We start from the raw sequence: 26,593 nt of genomic DNA, 5'->3' as shown, positions 1-26,593 counted from the left end.
AATTGAAAAAAATTATTTTTTCGCTCTAAAATATTCGTTAGAATGACATTGAGTTGACGTGTACGTTTGAGGGTAAACTGTTGCATAATCTCAATTTCGCGTGACTAGTTCCATGTCCCCAGCCATCTCTCTCGGTCTCCCCCGCTGACATGCACTCAGCCACGGCATACACTCAGCCCTTCTCACAGGTTGAGTAGCGGCACTGCACCGGGCTAAAATGCATATCCGTCTTCAAATAGCTACCACCAATATGTACCACAACATTGTTCAAGTGAACTGTGTGTTTATGCTTGTTCATTGTAATAATCAATATAGCTATGATGATTTATCGCCGCGTCGCTCCGCATGACAAAATGTAGTCTAGCCCCGCTCACCGCCGGGGCACTGAGCCTCTTCTGGTCAGTGGTCATGCAGGCTGCACACACGGGGAACGTATAGCCTCTATGGTCCCCGGCGCATATTGAACTGGGCATGTGTCTGTGTACACAGCTACACACACACACACACACACACACACACACACACGTGTACACGCACACGTGTACACGCACACGTGTACACACACACGTGTACACACACACACACACACACACACACACACACACACACGCAGCTCCGCCTCCAGCAACCAATCGGCAATCGCAGCTCCACCCTCAGGCTGAGACCAGAGAAAGCAGGAAATTCAAAATAAAATCAAAATATATCCGGACGAAATCTTGGAGAGTTTTGTCGAGGAGTTTTCACCTCCTCCATCACCCCCGCCGGCAGAAAACAGCGATGAATACGAGGAAGAGGAAGGGTCAGACGAGCAGGAGGTAGAGGAGGAAGAAGAACAAGAACATGAATTTCATGTTCCGCGGAGTCAGGCCATACATGTTCGAGCCTCTGCTACCTCCTGCTAACGAGTCCGACGGTGAGGAGGGACGTGCAGACGGTGCAGCAGCAGCAGAACCTCCACACCCACGAGAGCATCTCGATGTGTCTATCTGGTAACGTTCCTTTATAATCAATTATTTATTGCCTATGCATGATGAGTTTGTATGTTAGTGCGATAACCCATGTGTATTATTGTATGGTATAACCAGAGAAGTGCCAAACGGCAGAACTTTGTGAAAGTGTATTGCAATGGGATATCAGCTTACACTGTGACATGTATGATGATTCTTACTTTCTGACCTGATCAGGCACGTGCAGAGAGGGGGCTTGTGTGGGGGGAAATAAGAGCTTGTGTGGGGGGCCAATAAGAGCTTATGTGGGGGTCAATAAGGGCTTGTGTGTGTGTGTGTGTGTGTGGGGGGGGGGGGCAATAAGGACTTGTGTGGGGGGCCAATAAGGGCTTGTGTGGGGGGCCAATAAGTGCCATTGGCCCTTCAAAATGAACATTTGACAAGTAATGATAATTCCACTATCATAATTGTCTCCACCAGGCCGAAGGCATGGGGGGAGAGTATGTTTTGCACTCCGTCTGTCCGTCCGTGTGTGTGTGTGTCCGTCCGTCCGTCCGTCCGTGTGTCCGTGAGCAGCTAATCTCGGCCACCGTTAACCCGGTCGATGCCAAATTTTGCACACACACTCCCTGGATGCCAACGATGAACCTCTGCCCCAAAATTTCCAGAACGGCCTGTTATAGCGCCACCAGGAGGCCGCTTTGTGCAAAACAAGTTTTTGCACAGTACACCTACAGATTTTGTCCAAACATCGTGCAAATTGGTACACAGTCTCTCTAGAGCCATTCAACGAAATTCAGATTTCTCAGACTCCATCCTGATTGGTTAAGATTGGCTTCCAAAGTTCACAGGAGTGCTCAGTTTCAAACAAAATGCTGCAAATCATGAACACATCGCGTGATTTCCGTGAAATTGTGCACGCACATTCCCACTAGGCCGAGGAAGAAATGCCACATGAACAATTTCAACTCAGCCTCAAGGTGGCGCTATAACTGGCCAAAAAGTGTTTTTACCTCTAATTTACTTTTGTTGCCCTTTTATCCAACCACCAGATGAAGGCAAGCTGCAATGTCCTACATTCCTATCCTGGTGGAGACCTGTGCCCAGAAGGGCACTTTTTCTAGTTATTTTAATGTGCTGGCTGTCAGTCAGTTTTAGTTTCAGACTAATGAGAAAGTATTGCTTATTTTACTGTCCAATGACATGAAATGGCACAAGGGACGGACCACACAAAAAGATCCCCTGCCCCCTCAGTGCTCTCTGCACGGCTCTGGACCTGATTGTTATACTCTTTAGTCGTGAAGTTATTTGCACTTTTCGTTTACACAAATCAGTGCAAGCCCTCACATTATTGTTTATGTGCTTATCATTCAGGTGTACCTGTGGTCACTGCCAGAACATGGATGCTGCAATAGACAGGGTCTGCTGTAAAGACTATGACAGGGTTAGTACTGTTACATCAAGATGACACATACATACATACACATATACATATCCTTCTATCCTAATGGAAAGAGGGTACACAAGCAAATGGCCGTTACAGCACAGAGGAGTACAGTACAGTACAGAGGAGTGCAGTACAGAGGACTACAGCACAGTACAGTACAGAGTGCAGTACAGTACAGAGGAGCACGGTACAGCACAGGGAAGTACAGTACAGTGGAGTACAGTACAGGGGATTACAGTGGAGTACAGTAGACTAGAGTACAGTACGTTGGAGTACAGTACAGTGTAATACAGTACAGCGGAGTACAGTACAGTACAGTACAGTGGAGTTGCCATCATGGGTTGCCATGTTTGCTTTTCCATGTAAAAAAAACAAACAAAAAAACAGTATCGAGTATCGCCCTCCTGCTATTGCCTTCTTCCCATTTGCGACACATGGTGCTAGGATGAGGAAATTCTACAATTCATTATTTAGACATGTCTCTCTAACAAACCCACATACATACATACATACAATTAGGGAGTCTTACTCAAGGACACTTAGACACTAACTCTGGGGGAGCCCGGGTTCGAACTTGCAACCTTGCGGTTACCATCCGGTCACTCTACCCCTGAGCCTTACAGAACAATGTAAATGGAATTTGTGTGTGTGCATATTGTTTATTTTGCTCTGTTCTGCAGGTTATGGACAAATGCGCTGAAACAGAGCCCGTGCCTGAGTGCATCACACTGCACCCTGGCTTTGCTACGTGTTGTTGTTGTTGTTGGGTACAACAGATGACTTATAGGTACGGTGGAGTCACATGGTACATCTGTGGAACAGAATACTGGGGTTGAACTGTAGTAGAACTCTAATTACCCAGGGGGCAAACCACTTTTTTTTTAGGAAACCTGCATTTGCCATAACATACAAAGTTGTCCACCAGAAATAATATCTATGACCCAGTAGGATCACAACCTATATGGTCAACCTGGTCACTTTTTGGGCAAAAGTCCAATATGGACGCCACACTATTAGTTATAATGGGGGGTAAATAGGGCAAAAATTTAAACGGAGGGATATTTCCACGAAACTTCACAGGTTGATCAATGATATGAATACAAACATTCTTTGTATTGAAATGTTCCATGAAATCCAATATGGCCGCCACAATATTAGCACCCAGAAAATAGGTTTGGCTCTAACTTCTGAACCAGATGAGCTAGAAACGCAAACTTGGTGTATATTTCATGGTTTCTGACCATGTGAGACTCAATGGAATACCTATTTTTATTATTGGGTGTGTCTGGACCCTTATTGTGCATATTTAGAGGATGGTGGCTACCCAAAATAGTGCTTTACGCTGATTTCTACCATGATTGTTGACTGTTTTTGGCAAACACAAGCAATATTAATCCAATGCATTTTGTTTTTTATTGTCCATTCTACAACTCTATTAGGGAGATACTTTTTAATAAGATAGATCCAAATCATGAATCATGAAAAGTTGGAGAACTGAAATGCCCATTTCAAAAGTACACCTTTTACTGTAGTATTTTCCAAATACTGTACAAATATGTATTCATGTAATGCATTTCGGAATATGAACAGGAAGGACTGTAATGTCAGTTGTTTTCAATGTACCTTCATATAATCCCATATGGGATGGGCCAAAGTGGCATGACACGAAAATAAACATTTCATTCATTCATTCATACAGTGTTATGCATCAACGGTTTGGCGAGGGGTTCCAAGGTGAAGAGGAGTTCTCAGAGGATGAGTGAGTATACTATAAATAAATAATTGTATTTCTGTAGCCATTGTCGTCAATTTCCTCTTGGCATCAGAGCTTGTCAAACCAATTCACTTTTATGATGTAATCAAAATGCAATGTCCTTTCCTTTCCATGTGCAAGAGTATTTGTAGTAATTAATTTTCACATTCATGTCATTGATTATTTTTAGGCGTTACCGGTACACAGCATACCGCTCATTTGTGAGGTGGTGTTGGGGGTACCTAGGACAAGGGAACCGTAGGGTCGTCCCATCCTGTGCCGTCACCCAAATTCGGGCCGCTTATCCTTCGCCTTCCGGGCAATACACAGGATTCAGGCTGCCTCCACTCCACACACACCACCACAACAGACATCCTCCCCACAGGCACACACGTTTGTTGTCACTGCTGTTTTTTTTGCCCATTTTCTTTTACTTATATGCTTTACTTAAATAAAGCTTGTTCAAGTGTAACACATTACATGTTCCTGGTTGGGTTTTTAATCTAAAATGCAAGAGGTATTGAAGTAAAAATAGTAGTAGTCAATACAATAGTCAGTGTTGCAGCAGCCCGAATTGTAACGGACATACATTTATTGGCATGAGAAAACATACCTTTTCTTTGCCAAAGCAAGTGTCACAAATATAATTAAACAGTTGAAAATGGGGAAGTATATACAGTTGGACAGGGTAGAGCATTGAATAAATATAAATAATAAATAAATGTCACATTGCATCATTATATACATGTTATGTACATGGGAAAAAAAGCTAACATTGGCTTTCAAAGTTTGCAGGACTAAAAAAATAATGTGCATCCGTTTTAAAGGTTTTAGAGATATGTACCATTATGTATTTTCCATACTTCTTGTTCCCTAACAAACAAATGACTTCACCATCACCACTCAGCCCTTGCTGCACCATTACCCAGAGCAATGTCGCCTCTGAGGCATACCGCTGCATACAGAGAAGCACAGTGAATGTAATGACTGGGTACTGTAGCTGTTTAGTCACAAACAAAGAGTCCCCTACTGTTTTAACCTAACCTAGGAAAGAGGTTTGGGGACAGGTCTCCACCGGGGCAGGTCCTGGACATGCTTATCGTGAAATAATCACTCAGACACTATCGTTAACTTTAACCAGCTGGGTTCTGAAATACTCAAGGCTGTAACACCTGCCCCCTCAGACAGAATTACCATCACTGAAGAGGATGTAAGGAAAGTGTTTCAGTGTACTAACACAAGGAAAGCTAATGGGCCAGATTAGGCCTCAAACACTTTGCATCTGAGCTGGCTCCAGTGTGGCAACCAATATTCCAAACCTCTGTAGACACACACACACAATTCCCCTGTCTTGGAAAACCTCACACATAAAACCACTACCCAAAATTCAATGTCCAAAAGAACATAAGGATTATAGACCCATAGCTCTCACTTCAGTGATTATGAAATCACTTGAAAGAATACTGTTACAACATCTTGTCAGTATAACCAATGACAAATTCGACCCCTGTCAGTTTGCCTACAAAAAGGGTTGCAGTACAGAGGATGCGGTTGTGACACTGGTCCACTTAATTACAAAACCCCTAGATAAGTCATCGTCATCATCAGAATCATGCGAGAGTGCTATTCTTAGACTTTTCTTCAGCTTTCAACACAATACTGATATACAAAGTCTGATATACTAGTGTCAAAAATGGTACAGTTGGAACTGAATCCATACTTAATTCACTGGTATGCTTCTTTTCTTACTAACAGAGTACAGAGGGTGAAAGTGAACACAACCCTCTCATCAGCATTAAGTACTAATGTTGGTGCTCCCCAGGGTTGTGTGAGCTCAGCTGTACTTTTCACCCTTTATACTGACAGCTGTCATATTGAGGAATGCCTGTCTGAATGTCGCACTGACACACCAGACCAATACATTCTAAAATCAAACCCCCCAAAAAAGTAAAATCCCCCCAAACCCACAAAATGCATAGAAAACTATGCTATCATCATATCAGTTCATCTCCATCTATCTACACTACCCTCTGCATTAACCCGGGCTTGGGACCGGCACAAATAGGACACTGGCTTGTGCCCTGTTGAGGCTGCATTTATCTTTTTTTTTTTTTTTTTTTTTTTTTATCTATCTAATCTATCTAATCTATTCTAACTAATCTATCGAATCTATTCTATCTAATCTATTCTAACTAATCTATCTAATCTATTCTATCTAATCTAATCTATTCTATTCTATTCTATCTATCTTACTTTTTATGTATTTTTTGTCTTTTGTTTTATATCTTTTTTATAGTTTTTATTTATTTAATCTATCTAATCTATTCTGTAAAATACAGTTTTGATTTCTCTCATAGATAGTTCCAGTGATCCTGGACTGCACCAACACAGAGTAAATAAGGTGGTTGAATGGAGTGATAACAACGCTCTCATCATTAACACAAAAAAGACAAGAGATTGTTTTTTGGTACACCACCATGGTGAACCGATCAACCAGGTATGTTCGTACAAATACCTAGGAGTAGTAATAGACCATCTGTTGTCATGGAAAGATCAGATTGATTCAGTGTGTAAGAAAACAAAGCAAAGAATGTACTTCCTTCACCGTCTAAGATCCTTCGGTGCTAGTAGACGGATTCTTCTTTTGTTTTTCACTTCTGTTATTATGAGTGTTCTTCAGTACTGTAGTACCACCTGGTATGGATGTTTGTCTGCAGCCCTAAAGTCACAACTGCTGCAACAACTGAACATTTGTTCAAAGATTGTTGGACAACAACTTCAGAAACTCTATACATCCACATATGATAACAGCATCCTAAGGTTAGCAAGGAATATCACCTCTAATACTAAGCATGTGTTGTATGGAGAATATAGGTTGCTACCTTCAGGAAGGAGATATGGTGTACCAGGAGGATACAGTAAGGTCAGACTAAAGAGGTCCTTTGTCCACCAGTCGACCTTGAGGCTTAATCAGGGGTTGCAGTAGCCACAGGATAATCTAAGCGGTGGATATTGCTCATGTCTTTGGTGATGTCAGGTTAGATGTAGCCTCGATACCCAGGCTTTCATTTTGTCTATGCGAAAGATGAAAGTCTGGAAAAAGCCGTGGGCTGAACCAGTCTAAAAGTGGGAGTCAACCCTTCCGGGTGGGCGTCGCTCTAAATGATGTGACGTAGCGCTGCACTAGGGGGGAGAGGAGGGGCCGGGGGTGACGGACAGATCGATGAGATCCAATCAGGGTGCGCGCATTTCTGAGGCGCGACCCGCCCCTCTAGACCAGAAATGTCTCTGCTTAGGTCAGGCTAGGTTAGATGTGATCACGGTTCGGCCGCAAACCGGGACCATCTGGCCAGATCCTCATCCGAGCCGGGCCTCTCATATCCGGCAGAAAGTACAGGTGGGACCTCGATGGCCTTGATCCTCTCCTGGAACGGACGTGGGTTGACCACCACTTCCCCCAACAGCTGCTGTAAGCTGTCCACATAATCTAAGACCGAACAAGACATGCACTCAAAACTTGCTTCACAAATTCAGGCAACAATATTGTTTGCATAATATTATTATAGGCCCGGTGTGAGCCAATCGCCAGGCCAATGTGTTATGTGGAAACATATGAAGGTGTAATTTGTTTCGTATTCAAATATGTTGCCGAGCCAATCAATAAAAAGCAAACAGCAGTTCTTCTTGGAATTGTTTTTGTTTATATATGAAAATCAAATCAGTCAATCAATCTATATTGGAGTACGTACTGTATCTCGGCTTCCCCTTCACAAAGGCCCTGGAGTATTCGCCTTTCTTGTACTTCGGGAAACGCACTTTGGTTTTCAGCTTCCCATCTGGCCCCAGAAGTCGCTCACGGTCTGCGTTCTCATTATAATGAAGGCAGGCCAAAAGCAATCTAAAATATAGGGGGGGGGGGGGGAGGCAGTTAGTACTGTAGGCCTAAATTACATCCAGTAGGCCTACATACATTATGGAACATTTTCAATTAAACAGGGTTCCCACACATTTTTATGAATTATTTTTCTTTTCCTAAGTATTTTAATCTGTTTTCCAGGCCTACAGAAATCATAATTATGGTGCAATATTGAGGCTATTACACATGCTATCGAGTATTGCATAACCCGATAACATAACCCGGTGTAACATGAGTAACGCGGTGCAACGTGTTGTGAGCTTGTGGACCTTTCAAAACATTTCCAGGCTTTTACTAAGCTGCAAGCATTCTCACTAAATTCACCAACCTGCACAGCATTCCAATGAATGGATAGACAACATTCTTGGGCGCGAATCTCAAAATGAGAGCATGGAAGGATTCCAGGGAGGAGGTCTGTTCGCGTGGACTGATCTTTGCGACGTCTTTCAGCAATGCTTTCTTCAGCATCATGTCACAGAAGCGTTCACAGGCTTTGGTATCTGAAGATATAAACAACATGTAAACATCACCAGTTATCATAGTTGGAAAATCACAACTTAATTTGCATGACAAATACAACATATGCACTTTAATTTATCCAATTTATATATGACTACTGTAATGTGTCTTAGTAATCAGTCAATAGAATCACAGTTCTGTAGATACACAAAATGGAAAGACATGAAGTGACTGACATGTGTTTCTGCTACTGATTCTGCGCAAGTTCACACAATATGAAGACTGCACTGCCCTCTACTGACCATTGGCAGCATCTGTTCTTAGCACTAGACTCAAAAGTAGTACATTTCAAATTTCAACCATAGCTTTTCATAGATTTTAGGCAATCCGATGTTCAAAATAAGAGGGGTTTATTTGTCAAATACTCATATCTACAGATACAAGCTGCCAAATGTCCCACAAAGACTGTGCTAACACTACAAAGCCATATAAACTCAATGAAACCATAGATGTTATTTGACAGTTTAGTAGAACTGTAGTGCTAGACCCATATTTGTCATGAAAATTAAGTTATCACATGCCCCCCCCCCCCCTTCTGCAACACTAAGTGTCACGAACAGCTGTAGATAGCATAAATGAGTAATATTAATAATATAACTCATATTTAGAATAAAGTAATGAAGAAGTACATTTGTAGGATTTCAGCATAAGCTGTAGACAATGTAAATTTCTCACTTGGTGTCAGCCATGCTCTGTGTGTAAGGAGGTCGTGGGCACAGTTGGGGTACAGTTCATTGCTGTGCTGGTGAACATTCTGGACGTGGTTTGTGATAGAAGACCACTTAGCCACGGCTTCCTCCCCACTCTGTGACGAGGATGAGCTCCAGTACAGGTGGTTGACGGAACTTTTCCTCCACACCTTGACGTCCTCACAGCCACGCTCCTTCCCAAGTGCCTCCAATTTCTTGGACAGGCCTTTGAAGAGGATGAGAGAGAGGAAAGAAAAAAAATTGCAGTAAATAAATAAGTAAATAAACAGTTTGTACATGCTAAGTAATAACAAGTTGACTAAGATGATGTCTTGTGAATTTATTTAATTACACAAATTTACTGTGACAACCTTTGGCTACATGCCAGGCATCATAGTAGTGCTTTATATCCTTCTTCTGCTCCTTCATAAATTTCTGGACCTGAAGGTGACGGTCAGTGACAATGGCACCAATATTCACACCAGCCGACTCCAGAAAAGACAGGCTCCTGGTGAAACCTGCAATCTCCATGTTGTTGCTGTAGCGTACCCCGACCTCATTACTCTGTCAACAATAACAATGAGCAATTAAGTATGTTTGATAATGCATAGGACAAAGAATGACTGAACATTGTGAAGAAAGAATGTGAACATTACATATTTCCAACCTGCACAAGTTGGATGTCCAAGATCCTGTTGTGCTCTAGATCCATCATTGTATATGAGCCATACTTCGCACTGTGGCCTGTGGGGTGAGAGAGACAGTTATTACTGCATGTGTACAAGAAAATAGCAATAAAGGTATGCTATACATAGTTATACTAACCCGGCGAGTCCGCTCTCATGTCCCCTCCCAAAGTGATGGGTTTGCCAGCTGCCTTGGCTACATCCAACACCTTGGCCTGCTCCATCTTCCACTGGTGAAGGATGGTTGGCTGGAGGTAGGCACGTTGGTGGCGATAAAAAGTCCTCGGATGCATGCACTGGAGCCGCAGTGATGACAGAACCTAAGTTTATAACAAGAAAAACATGGTTACTGACACTAGGCTATACCAACGTGTTGTAACTGCAGTTCTTGATGATCTACACATCAACTGACCTTGTAGACTTGCGTATAAGACGCCCCGTTAAAAGCCACCGCAGCCGACAGCAGAATGTTGCCAGCCGGGAGGGTCCCAATATAGGGCTGGCTTTGCCACTTAGCTCGACGCTCACAGTGGAGGCAGATCTAATGGATAAAGAGTAAAAGCAATTTTTTGATAAAAATGGCAATGACAAATAAGTCAATATGAACAATAGTGATTACACATGGGAGCGACAGTGGCTCAGGAGCCAGGAGGTCAAGCAACCGGAAGGATCCCAGACTCCTTAGCAGGTTTTCCTCCACCATGAGTGTATGAATGTGTGTGTGAAAGGGTGAATGTAACAGACAATCTATGTGAAGCACCTTGGATAGGTTTCCTCAACCATGAGTGTATGAATATGTATGTGAAAGGGTGAATGTAACGCACAATGTATACACACAATCTATGTAAAGCACCTTGGATATACGTGCTACATAAATGCACCATTTACACATGAATTAATTACCTGGGTGACAGACAGGAAAGTTCCTAAAACATGCTTCTCCAGTGTACACGCACGTTTGCACGAACGGCATGTGTTGAGCAACAGCAGTAGGTTGTCCTCAAACACAATGTACTTCTTTGCACTGAAAGGAGTACTGGAGAAAAGATATTACAACATATTAGAACATATATGATTTTATAACAAACACTCATCAAAGAGCATTTTGATTATTGTTACCTGCCAATGTCCTGTGGACTGTCCGTCCCCTGACATCCGTCAGTCACAGTGGCATCACAAGTGGCATCCAACTCCGTCTGTGTCCCAGTGGTGCCAGTGGTGTCAGTGTCCATGCTTTGAAGATATTACAACATATTATAACACACACACACACACACACATATATATAGGGCTCATCAAAGACATTTGATTACTATTACCTGCCAATGTCCTGTAGACCGGGGACATCCTGAGAGACACTGTCGTTGTGCACATAACCGGCCACAGCTTCGATCCTTGGCCTTTTGGATTCGGGACTGGTCATGGGTGTCGATGTTGCTGAGGAGGAGGGTGTGGAATCCGTGGCTGCGGAATCCGTGGATGCGGAATCCGTGGTTGCGGAACCTGTGGATGCAGTGTGCAGTGGCTCTGCATGATCAATGCCACACTGGTCTGGCATCGATGTTGCAGTTGTGCAGGTTTTTGGACGCACCTGGATTCCTAATTCACACAAAAAATTAAATAGTTATATTATTCCTATTTATATCCAATATTTATTTATACATACATTGTTTTATCTTGATTGTTTTGTTCCACTTTTGCTTTGGCAATGTAAACGTATGTTTTCTCATGCCAATAAAGCTCCTTTCCTTTGAATTGACAGACACGCACGCGCACACACACAGTGTCACACACACCTTGGCTTCTCCTCCGTGTTTGATGCAGTGATAGGCCTACTTGGTTTTTGGCTGTCCTCGTTCGCACTGCATACTGGCAGGCGACATCTCTGGTAGTTGGCTAAACATGTAAACAAACTAAAATATTATTCCATTCACATAACCTTTGTCATATGGCCTCAGTTGCCTGACGACTCAGTGACAAAACCTGGGTCTGCATAAGCAAGGGTCATCAACATGCATGTAGTGTAAACCAGTGGTTCCCAAACTTTTTCATGTCAAGGACCCCCAGATTGATAATGAGCCCCACGGACCCCCATTTGAAAAAGATATGCCAGGGACCTCCATAAGAGAAGATTTTGACGGCTCCAGCAGTGATTCTCAACCCGTTTCATTTCAAGGACCCCAGTTTGACATGCATATTAGTCTACAGACCCCCATGGCATTTCTATCTCTGGGACCCCCGATTTATATTGTAAAATCATTGTTGATGTAACTCTGAGAGTGTACGAATGGGACCCAATTAGTACACTCAGAGTTCTGTCTGTCTGTTATGGTCTTTCACTGCTGTCTTTCTAGTAATATTACACTACTATTACTACACTACTACTATACTATACTATTACACTACTAATATAACTGACTACTAATATTACACTACTATTACTACACTACTACTATTATTACTATACTATTACACTACTAATATAACTGCTAATATTACACTACTATTATTACTATACTATTACACTACTGTTACTGTATCAGAATAACTGATGTGCAATATGACATGAGATGCATGCTTGTTCCTGCTCATTCCGTTCTTATCTTTGTTTCCACCGTATACATTTCTCTGTGTATTAAACTTTTGAATGTATAGTGTAATACTTTCACTATGTTGCACAAATCACATCACATTAGCTACTAAAAATCGATTTACATTACCTTTGATGAAGGAGACTGTCCAACTGTGTACAACGATGGAATAGCGTTTCCAGACAGGACCAAATTCGTCGCAAAGCCTGCCGTGTATTGCCCATCATTTTGGAAGGACTCTCTGGGGAAATGCCTGTCACATATCCGCGAGTTCGTGGAAATTGCGGCCTCTTCAAAATGACAGAAGTCCAGCCATTGTCTCCGAAGCCATGCAGAGGATTCAGGGGGAAAGGAGAAAAGTGTGTGGACATTTCCACAACCAAAAACGCAACGACGCCTCATTATACCAGCTGTTGTTCTAGTATCAGTGGAATGCGAGGAATTGTTAGACAGTCTGAGTGTACTTGACACTTCTGCCCCCTTTTGTAGGTTCAAGTTCGGTCGGTCACTCTTTCTGTCTGTAATAGTACGGTGAAGCTGAGTTGAGTTGAATTGTCGCGGTCCACCTCCACCGATCAACGGTGGAAGTTCCAGGTATATTATATGGTGAAATCAGATCCCAGGACCCTACAGCAACTCGCCTGTAAGGCCTGGGTATCTATTGAACTGCTGATGAAGAGAGAACACCGCCCTATACCCCCAGCATCTCGCCTAGAGGATAGTGCGGCCTCTGTTATTAGGACACCCTCAGCGGTTCGCCTGAGGAGTCTGGCCGTTGAACACAGAGGTCATAGCGTCTCGCCTGTGACATGAGTTGGGTTGAAATGCAAACTTCAGTAGATTTCTTCTGCTTGTCCTGACCGTGCATGACCATTGAGGCAACTGACATATCGCTCACCCAATAGTGCATCATTATACCCTGGAAACATAATTCAATATTAATTACACAGTATACTCACCAAAATAGACGGATACAAGACCAGGGTGTAGATTTTCCAAAAAATGTGAAGATTTATTATACAGTTGTAGTTGCATACAAAAATGATATAATCCAAAAATCAAAGAAGAGAACTTAGGAAAAATAAAAACTAGAGATATACGGTAAATTACTACTAAGTTTCTAAAACTGGGCTATCTACTTTCTTTGAAAAGCTTAGAGCATCCTCTGTCATCTGGCACCTCTCCTCTCCCCTCTGGACTGAAGACTGGAACCTCAAACCCTCTGCCCTGAGAGGCTTTATACTGTATCTCCCTGAGGGGGAGGTAACCCTTTTTTTTGTTTTTTGTTTTTCTTTACCATGCTTTGATATTTTTTGAAGAAGGCCAATAACTCACTATGGCTTAGTGAGGGGAAAACAGAGACACATTTTTATGCCAACTCTTTATTTATGGGCCTTTACTTATCAACTAAAGAGATCTAAGGACCTTTGACCCTGTCCTCTACAAACACACCTCCTACAAACATTACATTTTAGCATTAAAACTAATTCAAAACACAATACTGTCTGTAAGAATCCAGGGAGGCTAAAATAACATCTTCCCTATTTTATATTAAAACTTGTATTTTTACTTAACCTGTATGGTTTATACCATATGTTGTCATATGAACACATTAGCAACCTGGAATCAAACTTCTACTTAGTTAATAGGGAGGCGAAAACAAACATCCCTTTTTTCAATTCAACTTGTAAACTATTAAAAAAAAACAGTTAATAATCATTATATCAGTTTCGGAGGTGAAAACAAAAACAACACACCATAAAATGAAATCATAGTGTCTGCCAACATGGGGTGAAACTAGGGGTGGGAGTGTAAATCTCTCCTAGAGACTTAGAGGGAAACCAGGGGAGGTCACTAGGTCAGCCAGACAGTTCTCTAAACTCCTGATAAGGAGGACAACATGCAAGTCAGCTGCTTCCTTTCTTTTTATCCTATGGGGTATAAAATATCTTTTCACAGTACCCATATAAACTTGAACATACAAACTTTACAATATATTTATACAAAAACACTTTGGCGATTCCTGCAGTCCACCCTGGCTTCGCCGCCTTCGGATCTTCTCCTGAGGTGAAGTACTGGTCGTTTTGACATGTGGTCAGCTATCAGATCTGTGTCCCTGGCCAGAACGTCATTGTTCTGCACATGCTCTCCTGAATGTAAACATGCCCATATTCAATCTTCTGGACATGCTCTCTTGAAAGAAACTCATAACGCCTTGGGTAAACATTATATCTCTTGCGACCCCAATGCCCATATTCATTCTTCTGGGGCCGCCTGGTCCGCATTCTGAGGACCTCTTCCTCATACTTTGAAGACTGCGTCATCTGCTGGGGTGGCCCCTCCTTAAATGAGGATTGCCCTGAGAAATCACCGGCCCCTGACCCTTGATCCCAGCCAACTTCACAACATACTGCCGGCCTGTCGACAGGAATGCTCTGATGAAAGGCGGCAAATGAAACAAAGGCGGTGTCAAGTTACTTGACCTGTGCACACGACAGACACTGACTGGGGGGTGGGGTCATAGATAGGGGTCCCGCGATAAGAGAAAGCTATTTTGATTTTTATTTGGATCTCTTTTAGCCTTTCGGCTAATCTTCCAAGAGTCCAGAAATAAATTAAAACAAAACAAAACAAAATACATTATATTACATTACAAAATAGTACATTTCATTTCAAAAATACATTTCAAATTGCACTGATGCTAAACGACAGCAGTGAGTCAAATGTTACAGCATAATAAAAAATACCTAGGCTACCGCTAATCCTCAACTCAATACAGCCGCACACACTCACGCACACACACATATTCATATGTGGGCATATGCCTGCCCACAGACAGATACAGTTCATTCACATCTATGGAGGATGGATGGTGGATATATCTATGCGAATTACGTATATTTATTTGGCTGACGGCTCAGTGAGTGTATGCCCGAAGAGAGAGAGAGGCATTCGGACAACCGGGGCGGTGTGTGTACGTGTATTGTGTACTCAACCTGTCAACTTTTAGCCGTGGCTATAGTGCATGTCAGCGGGGGATAGAGCTATAGATGCCCGAGGCAGATTCCGTGCCATTGCATGTGTGTGTACATGTGTGTGTGTGTGTGTGTGTGTGTGTGTGTGTGTGTGTGTATACACATGCCCACTGCCCAGTCCCCCGGAGGCTCATGATCTCGTCCGCAAGACTATGCCTCAACTCGGCTCGGACAACCAGGCCGATAATTCATCATAGCGATATTTATTATTACACGAATCACCCATACAAGTTGATCATTATAGCCTAAATAACGCTATGTCAATGATTAATGAGATGAAAGTTTCATTATACTTCTGGTGGTGACGAAGACATCACATGCCTTCTGAGTGTGGCTATTGGAGACCTCCAAGTTGCGCACGGATACTTGTTATTTTTTCCAGTGGTTCCTAAATGCTAGTTTCTTCGAATATATCTAATCTTCACAAGTTGTCGCGCTGTGATGCGTTTTATTATTATTAGAGAGAGAGAGAGAGAGAGAGAGAGAGAGAGAGAGAGAGACAGAGACAGAGACAGAGACAGAGAGAGAGAGAGAGAGAGAGAGAGATACGGAGGGAGAGAATTGCGGTGCGTAAGGTTTAGGTTTAGGTGTGCTGCCTCGTGGGAGGTTAGGTTTAGGGTGAGGGTTTGAGATAGGTTGTAGATGTAGGACTAATGACTAACCAATGACTAGTCTAAACCAAAAACTGTCTAAACTAAGTACTGCACCCGCGTAAGGCACTCCGTATGCGCGCTGATGCAAGACGCAGTGTGTGTGTGTGTGTGTGTGTGTGTGTGTGTGCGAGAGAGAGAGAGAGAGAGAGAGAGAGAGAGAGAGACTGCCCCCCCATATCGGTGTGTGTGTGTGTGAGAGAGAGAGAGCGAGAGAGAGAGAGAGACTGCCCCCCCCATATCGGTGTGTGTGTGTGTGAGAGAGAGTGTGTGTGTGTGTGTGAGAGAGAGAGAGAGAGCGGTCAGGTTACTTGAGCCGGCAGCAGTGCCCCACTGCCCCGGGTAGAGGCACTATATGACGGCGCCACGTCACTCGAGTGACGCGGCGATAAATCATCTATAGCGATATTGATTATTACAATGAACAAGCATAAACACACAGTTCACTTGAACAATGCTGCGGTACATAAGATATTTGAAGACGGATATGCATTTTAGCCCGGTGCAATGCTGCTATAGACAGGCAGTGAACCTGTGAACAGGGCTCTGCACAAGGCTGAATTTGAGGCCATGTTAGCGGGGTTACAGAGAGCTGCATCCCAGCTCTCTGGAACTCGTCACGCGATATTGCGAGTATGCAACAGTATCCCCTCAAACTTACACGTCAACTCAATGTCATTGTAACGAATATTTTAGAGCGAAAAAATATATTTTTTTCAATTTCATTTATAGCCAAAATGACCTAAATGTACCGTCAAAAACGCTAGCCTGAGCTAGCTAGCAGCCACTTGTTGCTAGCGCGGCGCACCGTAGCCCTGTCTCAAACAATTTCAAACTGTTTTCAGTCAGACCACGTGATGTGCTGTACCACCCATATTAATTTCGGGGCATGTCAGCGGACCTTTAAGTCATTGTTCAGGTTGTGTTGCTCTGAGTGAATGAGGGGCACTGAATTAGTTTCAATTGGGTTGTGATGACTGCACTTTTATTCAATGTTTATTCAAATGCTAAATAATGAACAAAACCCATATTTCTTCCCACCGGTTAAAATGTAAACAGGCTTAATGATGATGGCTGATGCTTCGTTCACTGTAGACAATGCATTCAAATGCAGAGATTAAACGTGTTAATGGTCACTGGTTGTCCGTCATTGGACAGATCACCTGTTAATGATCACAATATGGATGAACTGAGACCATTTTACACCTCTTTGACTCTGAGTTTCTACAGAAATAGGTCTATCACACAGAACTTATTATTATTATCCTTTGTGAAATGTTAAAGGGGCTGTAACTTGTAACATGGTTTATGTTTTGTTAAAATAGCTCTAGTAATCATTGTTATATTGTTTGTTCAGTAACAGACAACACTTCTCCATACCCATTTCAGTAACATAAGTGTTATCCTTCCATAATGTGAAATGTGTCAATAATATAACTGACCAGTACTATGAAGAGAAGAAAGCCCATGGGCTCTACAATTTAAGAATTTATGACATAATATTTCGTCCACAGGTTTTAATTAAAACCTGTGGTTTTGCTCACATGTGCTCACATGTGCTTACCACATATATCACTATAAAATACATTAGGCCCATTTCCAAAAACATATGCTAATTTCTCTCTCTCAGTTGAAATGGTAACCAGACATCTTGTGATGTCAAAGAGCAATGTCAAATATAAATAAGGAAATAAAATAAAAAAGTAGAAAAAGTAGAAAATCATAAAATGACTTAAAAGTAATACAAATCACTCACCAGCAAACATTATGACAATCAGTCACCAGAATACGGGTGTTTTCAATGAATCTGATGAAAGGAGATGTAGTTCGCACACCGGCCTTGAGCTCCACATTTTATTTCATGGAGAAGAGGATACAACGCTTCGTCAGGATAGGTTCAATTAATCTAACATGGTTAAAATGGTGTTTGAAAATAATATGGGAAGCTTGTATATGGACTTCTGTTAAAATGGCCCCAAACTGTGAAATACCCCTTTCATATATTTGATATTTGATAATATATAAGAACGCACACAATATGTATTTTGTAACACGTTTTATTTCATCCATACTTACAACACATGTATGTACAACATGTGATTATGTGCTCATTCCTTCCCTGTCACAGACAATGTGTCTAATTTAAAATGTCTTGAAAAATGTCCAATAAGAAAATCCATTAAAAAGTTAAACAAAATCGATCTATACATACAGATGTATGGTCACAAAAAATATCTGAAATGGTAACCAGAGAACTGGCCATTTGAAACATGATCTATTCTACATAAAAGCGAGAATATGCCTACATGTTATTTGAACACTACTGTATTTCTGTGTCACTAATCATACATCACAATATTCACTTGTGCCACAATGTCTAATATAGAATTATTCAACAAATTAGTTTCATTGCCATCATATTATTCTTGATCATCATGCTCGTTCATAAGTGCATGACGTTTTTGGTGGCTTGAATTAGTAAAATTATTCCTACACTGACCACAAGGGAACAGTTTAAATTCAGTGTGTACAACCCTGTGAACCCTGTGTAATAACTAAAAGCTTTTCCTCACATATCACAATTATTTGGGTTTTGGGCGGGACACAGTGTAAAGATACTCCTCAGAAGGCACAGTGTCTTGTGTGCCTGTTGCTTGGGACATCATACCACCATCTCCACTGGTGTGAACATAACGCACTTCATGTCGACCTCTGGTGCCTCCCTGTGGCTGTTTAGAGCGACAACATTTTGCAAAATGTCCTTGCTTTCCACATGCATTACACATTTTCTCTCGTGCTGGGCACAGCATACCATCCCGATGGGGAAAATTACCAGAGCAATTGTAGCATCTCTTCTTTACAGCCCCCCTTTCCATTTCCACAGCCGTAACATCTTCCCTTGTATGTTGGATTGCACTGTTCCATTCCAGATGCTTGAAACTCAGCAAGCGACATGGTTCTCCCTAATAACAGTAGCTCAGACAGGGTCATCTCTGGTTTTTGTAGTGCCTGGCGTCGTAGTTTGTTGCATGTGCATGTTTGAATAATCATAGTTTTGATCTCCCTTTCAACATCATGGAAGTCACATGTGGCTGCCAGTTGCCTCAGCCTTGTGTGGTAAGAGTCGAGTGATTCTCCCGCTAGTTGTTTAGCTTGTCTGAATTTGTAGGTCTCGTAGGTGACGTTGATTTTCGGGGAAAAATACTCACTCAGTTTGTCTTTAGCACGTGTGTAATCTTTTGCTTCTCCAGTGTCCGTGAGTGTGTCAAAAATGTCTTGTACACCTTCCCCAGCATAGTGCAAAAGCATAGCACGTTTCCTCGTATCATCTTTTACATCCAAAGCAATGATGAAGTTTTCAAACCGTTGTAATTGTAACCACTTCTTCCACCGGACAGAAGAGTTCTGATCATCATTGACATCAAAAGCAGGGAAAGACGGCAATGCAGCAGCCATGGTTTTGTCGTCTTTTTGTTGTTTTCTCCGTCTTTCTTCCTATATATATATATATTTTTTTTTTTAATCCTCGTCGACAGTGTAAAGTTTTGGAATTGATCCACAAAGCACTGCTTTAACTCCAAAAGACTGGTTTATTGAATTCTCTTAGTATGAACACATGAATCAATGCAAGCTTGAAATCAATCTACATGCTTCGCTGACAACACATAATACAACTGACATCCGGGACCTTTTCTTCAGTGGTGTTACTAGTATTCTGACATGCCAAGCACCCCCTTATGGATGAAAGGTTAAACTGTCAAATGCATGAACATTACACCTACTATTTCATATTCCATATAGGCCTAACTCTTATTCTAACTTAAACCCAGATCTACATGATCATGTTACTGCTGTAGCATATGTGTTTTTCTCAGGGTAGATGCATTTCTATCATGTTGGGCTCTGTTGGTCTATTGTTCTTATCTGCTATGTGGTTGTAAGCTGGTGGATTTTTTTCAGGAAATGAAGATAACCTTATATTCTTTAAACGATGCAATATTGCCTCATCAAAGTTGGTGTTGTGACTTTAGACAGTTTGAGGGTGCAATGGAGTTAAGAAGTTTTGTCCAATGCGTTTTTTACTACTTTCCATTGTTTTATTTTATTAAGGTGCGATGTAAGTTGAATTTGTTTCCACTTTAGTATAGAAGACAGTGTGTGTTGTTGTTGTTGAGGTTGTTGTTCATTAGCCTAGAAAGAGTCAGTTGTCCCCTGTTGTTGTTGTTCTATTAGTTTTAGTTTTGTGTATTATTAATATTTTTTGTTACAAACAATTTTATTGGCACAACTGAAGTGAAGATGTGATTCATCATGTAATTAATGGTGTTTTTTTCAGACCTCCAGTTCTAGGAAACAGAATAGGGGACTTTTTTAAAATTATTTCCACACAACAGCTCTACCCATGGGTCAATATTGTAACCCAATTCTTGTGTTAATTGTGTTAGGTCACATTCCTGGGTTATTTTTCAAGTCATAACCATTTCCTGGGTTATAGGGATTTTATTTTGACCCAATTCATGGGTTTTTCAAGTTTGGTAATATTTCTGGGTTATTTTTCTGAGAGTAACCAATTATTGGGTCACAGACTTGGGTTTGTTTGATTGATTATTTGATTCAGTGGTTTATAACCCTTTTCATATGGTTATATCTTTGGCATTTGAGCCACAGACCACCATTTTATGAGATTAAGCCCCCAAAATATTTTGTTGTCATTGGATAAGATTTTGTCCACAATTACATGCTGTATTGATGTGGTACACACAGACACAGAGAAGTCTTGGGCTATTTCCATGAACACCTTGCTGGGTACAGGAATTATTATAAATGTCTCCCATCGTATGGGCCCAGATGTGTGTACTGTGCTGAATACTACTGTTTGATATATATCGGTTCTCTTTTTTTTCTTCTGGTCTCCTTGCATAGTATGAGTGTCCAGTACTACACATCTCTAAGTCAGACCATTGTCTTTGTAGTCTAGTGGTCTGTGCTCTTACCACTGGAATTATTGCTGCATGTTGTAGCTGGTTCAAATCCTGCTCATGGCAAACACAAACATGAACTTATAATGTTCTTTTGTATATTGTATGGACACAAGCTACATTTTTGACGGTAACATTATTGTAAATCATTTGATAACACTTCTATCAAGAAAGACGTTGTGTATTGTATTTTTTAAACGGGCTATAAACTTGTTGGACTGCTCTCCTCTCCTCTCCTCTTCTCTCCTCTCCTCTCCAGAGGAGTTTTGTGTCTTCACTGTGAAGACACAAAACAGACCTTTAAAACATGTTTTTTAATGTTATTGTTGGTACACTAGACGTATTCTTCATATTCAGGATATGCCAAATTCAATGGCGGCAGTCTCGAATTTCCACGACATTTGCAAAGGTCAAAGGTCAGCCAAAAGACTCACGTTGACCTTTGGCCCAAATGCCTTAAAAATGGGGCTACCGCCGCGACCGTATGTCCGTTTGGCCCGAAACTTATATGGCTGTGATCGGGGCCGCGACCCGGTAGCAGTGATGGTTTTGGATTTGTTCTGCGACTTTCGCGTCAAAGTCGCAGAACTTATTTTTATCTAATTAACACACGCCCCTAATTAGCATCAGAAACACCCCCATAAACCGCACCCCCAATCGGCATAAACCACTCCCACAAAAAAGGAGGTGGAGCTTAAGTTTGCAAGAGGAGGCTGGGCTTAAGTTATCAAGAGGCCTAAATTAGCGAGAAAAGTCGTGAAAGTCGCAGAAATAATCCGAGACCATCACCGCAACCGGGTCGCGGCCCCGATCGCAGCCGTATAGGTTTTGGGCCGAACGGACATACGGTCTCGGCGGTAGCCCTGCACGAATGCCTCGAAATGTGCGACTTTGACGCGAAAGTCGCAGAACAAATCCGATACCATCACTGCGACCGGGTCGCGACCCCGATCGCAGACGTATAAGTTTCGGGCGAAACGGACATACGGTCGCGGCGGTAGCCCTGAACGAAGGCCTACAATTTGCCGACTTTGACGCGCGACAACGCGACAACGATAAAACATTACGGTCCGACGTTCGGATATGTCGGAGAGCTTGCCCAGACGAACGGTTTGATGTCTTCGATGTACGCCTCCGATAGTCGTACAAAACGTCCTTCACTTTGGCTTTGTGCATCAGACACCTCATAGACCCATAGACTTTAACAGCATCCTGACTGAAAAAGTGAAACGAGACCCCGCCTCCTAGAAAGGTCACCCGAGGACGCGTGCGTCTCTGCAAGCTCTATAACATATCCGAAAATCAGACCCGAAGGCCATACCGTTGTGCCGTTCTAGTGAAGCAAAGGTTTGTCCTTCGTGTGTTCTACGTCGATGATCGTAAGTCTGTTCGGGATAAGCCTTATATCTCTGTAATCGCGGCGATGAGCCGATCGTCGTGATAGTCTCTTTTCTTCTGCGACCTTTGGAACCTCAAATCTGGCCCAAAGGTCACCGTGGCAGTCTTTTGGCTGACCTTTGACCTTTGCAAACGTCGTGGAAATTCGAGACCGCCGCCATTGAATTTGGCATGTCCTGAATATGGATATTGGAGGTTGTTACATATTTTTTTAAATATCCTTCACCCCATTTTCTAAAGAATTTGGCCCCAAAGGTCACCGTTGCAGTCTTTTGGCTGAACTTTGACCTTTGCAAATGTCGTGGAAAGTCAAGACCGACGCCAATGGATTTGGCATGCTCTAAATATGATAAATACGTCTAGTGTCCAAAGAATCACATTAAAAAACATGTTTTAAAGGTCTGTTTTGTGTCTTCACAGTGAAGACAAAACTCCTCTGGAAAGGAGAGGAGAGAAAAGGAGAGGAGAAAAAACAAGTTTATAGCCCGTTTAAAAAATACAACACACAACACGTCTTTCTTGATAGAAGTGTTATCAAATGATTTACAATAATTTGGCTTGTGTCCATACACAATATACAAAAGAACTTTATAAGTTCAAGTAAGTGTTTGTCTTGAGCTGGAATCGAACCAGCTACCACAGGCTGCAATAAATCTAGGGGTAAGAGCACTAACCACTAGACTACAAAGGCAATGGTTTGACTTAGAGAAGTGTATTAGTGGACACTGATACTATGCAACAAGACCAGAAAAAAAAAACAGAAAAGAAAGAGAACCGATATTACACACAATAAGCACTTTAAAGACTTTTTATTTATGCAGCTATACTGCACTTTGACTTTGCAGGGCATAGATATTTTACTTAAAAGCCACTCACTCACTCACTCACTCACTCTCTCTCACACACACACACACACACACACACACACACACACACACACACACGCACGCACACACACACACACACACACACGATACGATGGGAGACATTTTCGCGCACGCTTTGGGATTTTCTGTTTCAGCACCCGCGCGGCGCGCGCGCACACAACACACACACACACACACACACTTTCGTATTTCCCTCGGACCGGATGAGCTGCAACCGCTCCACCCACCCTCCTTCTCGCGCCAGTTTAGAGCATAAGCGCGCCAGTCACAAACAGACATCTCCCCGCTTCCCCGCAGGCTGACCATCAACAGACATAACAACAGTTACAGCTACAGTTACAACAGTTACAGAACGTTTTGTTCGAATATTTTTCTACCTGCAGCAGAAAGAAAGAAAAGACGACGCGCTTCAAGCGTCTATTCAAGGTAAACATTTGTTTGTATAACGTTATGCATGTTTTAGTCCGCGGCGCTGAACAATAACAACAGAAAGTGCATGGCCGACCAGGCTAGCGAATTAGCTGGCTACAAGGCTACTGTTATTCAATGCTAAGTTTGTTTCAGTATGGTTGATTGATATTTTTTTTATCGTAGCCTATAGTGTGATGCCGTCGTATTAAGTATCACGGTGAAAGAACAGTTTGTCTCCGTCAATGCTGTTACATAATGTACTGTAGACTGTAGTTTGCTGGCTACTAGATGTTGTGACTAGGTATTTGTGTCCCAAGCTAGTAAATAAACGGTCAGCAGTTTGCTTAAATATGAACCGTGTTATTTATATTTTCCACCAGCTGTGATGTAAAAGCCATGCTGATGGCAATCTTAGTTTTAAACATTGCTTTGTTTTATTTCAGGTCGTTCTTAATGGACAACTTTGTGGTAGACACGCTAACCGAGTGGCAACTCCCAGAGCTTATTGCCAATTTTAATGGTGAGTACTTTTACTACTTTGACCATGCCATCCAAAACGTGTCCATGCTTAAGTATTTTATGTTTAGTATAGTGTTTATCTGTATTGACTTATTCTTAAAAAGGATATGCCACACATCACCTTTGAATCATTTGCAGTCCGAGTTAAACCAAATATGCACAGCATCCATAAAGAAATTGGGCGTCTTCTTACTTATCAATGATGCCAATTAATGCTCTGTTTCATTTAGTGTAGTACAGTGGTTCTCAAACCTTTTAATTTCAATGACCTCCATAACTCTGAGTGTGCACACATGGAACCAAATGGTCCCATGTGTAAACCTGTAAGGGGCCATTTAAGGCAGTGGTTCCCAACCTTTTTATCCTGTGAACAAAAAAATAGATCTACAAGCTCACAACACATCGCTTTGCACCATGTTGTGAGCTGGTAAATTGGCTATTTTCACTACTACTTGAACATTTGTTCTAATATATGGAATTTCTTAATTTCTTCTGTTAATGTAAAAAAATGTAGAAACAAAAAACAAAGGGACCCATGAAAATGTATGTTTGTGAATCAGTGATTTAACCCGTTTAGTATGGGAACCTCTTTTGCTGATTTAAGCATTGTTATACTTTCATGCTACGAGCTTGCAACATATTTAAATTATAATTCTGGGGCTCCTTGATATGAAATAGTTTGAGAACCACTGAGAACCACTTTGTCTTTTCTTTTTAGAAAACTGTCATGATTTAGAAGACATTTTGTAGAATCTGTTCTCAGTACTAAATGGGTTAAGGAACCCCCTCAAGGAACTATGAGGGTCCCTGGACCCCACTATGAGACCCACTTGTTTAGCATAGTGTTGTTACATGCACAATATCAGCTCCCTGACCAGATCAGACTCTAATCAGCACCCTGAATGGAAAGTGTTGGGAATTGTATTACTGTAAAAATTCTAAGATGTCTGTGTTTTATGTCTTCCAGCTCAAGACATTGATGAAGAGGCATTCCATTTGTTAGATGAGGACACCATTCGCAGTTTGATCCCAAAAATTGGCCCCAGGCTAAAATTCTCTAAACTTTATAGAGAACTTGTAAGTAGTTATCACTGAAGCTCCAAGGGGCTCAACATTATCTAACCAGATGGCATTTGTATGCTTTAAATGCAAACGGAAAATTCCCGGTGATGACAGGTCTCTCTTTTCACATCTACGCATTATTCACAATATAAATAGTTCTTCGACTTACTTCCAATGTTGTGAAAGTGGCTGCAACAGACAATTTTCTTTCATTAGATCGTACAGAAGGCACATAAGAAGTGTACACACAGAGAACCCGGGCCTGGCTCAGCCAGCTGATGTACCGAATCAGGCTGCTAACATTTTCAATGCCGAAGAGTTAGTGCAGCAAGGTGATCAAGTAGCAGAAAATGATGAGAATGACGACGACGACTGGGATGAACTAGAGCAAGAGGGAATCACAGAGAGAGTAGCCCGTTTTATAGCTCATCTCAGATCTAAATCTTCCCAGACATTTTCAAACGTTAAATATGTGGTTCAGCAAACTTCAAGTTTAATTGGATATCTAGTGGGCAGACTACAAACTAAGACTATGTCACTGTTTAGTCAGTTTGGTCATGACCAAAGCCCACAGGTACAGGAGCTCAGGCAGGACTTTTTAGATGCAGTTGACCCTTTCAAAGGACTTGAGACGGACTATAAACAGATGAAGTATTTTAGTAATTCTGGGAACTTCATTCAGCCAATTGAGGAGGTTTTTCCTGGCAGTCATACCTTTGTACAGCAGAGGGACTCTGCCACTGGCAATGTTCGTCAAGTTGCTGTGACTGATGCCTATCAGCGTATTCCACTCAAGCGCCTTTTGGTCAAGATACTGGAACTTCCTGGTATTTTACAGGCCATGATGGAATGGCAACACGAAGAGAGGGGTGCTCTTCAGGATATATTTGATAGGGAGTATTGCAAAACCCATCCACTCTTTTTAAAAGAGGTGTCTATCCCGTTGTTGTTGTATAACGATGAATGTGAAACGGTCAACCCTCTTGAGTCAAAGACTGCGGTTCACAAGCTAGGCTTTATTTATTTTATTTTGAAGAGTTTGCCACCAGACCTACTTTCCAATTTGCAGTCACATTTCCTGTTGGCAGTGTATAAATCTGATGA

Source organism: Protomyctophum parallelum (genome assembly GCF_964188405.1).
Source record: "Protomyctophum parallelum genome assembly, chromosome: 17".
Lineage (NCBI taxonomy): Eukaryota > Metazoa > Chordata > Actinopteri > Myctophiformes > Myctophidae > Protomyctophum > Protomyctophum parallelum.
Note: the sequence above shows the minus strand (reverse complement) of the source record.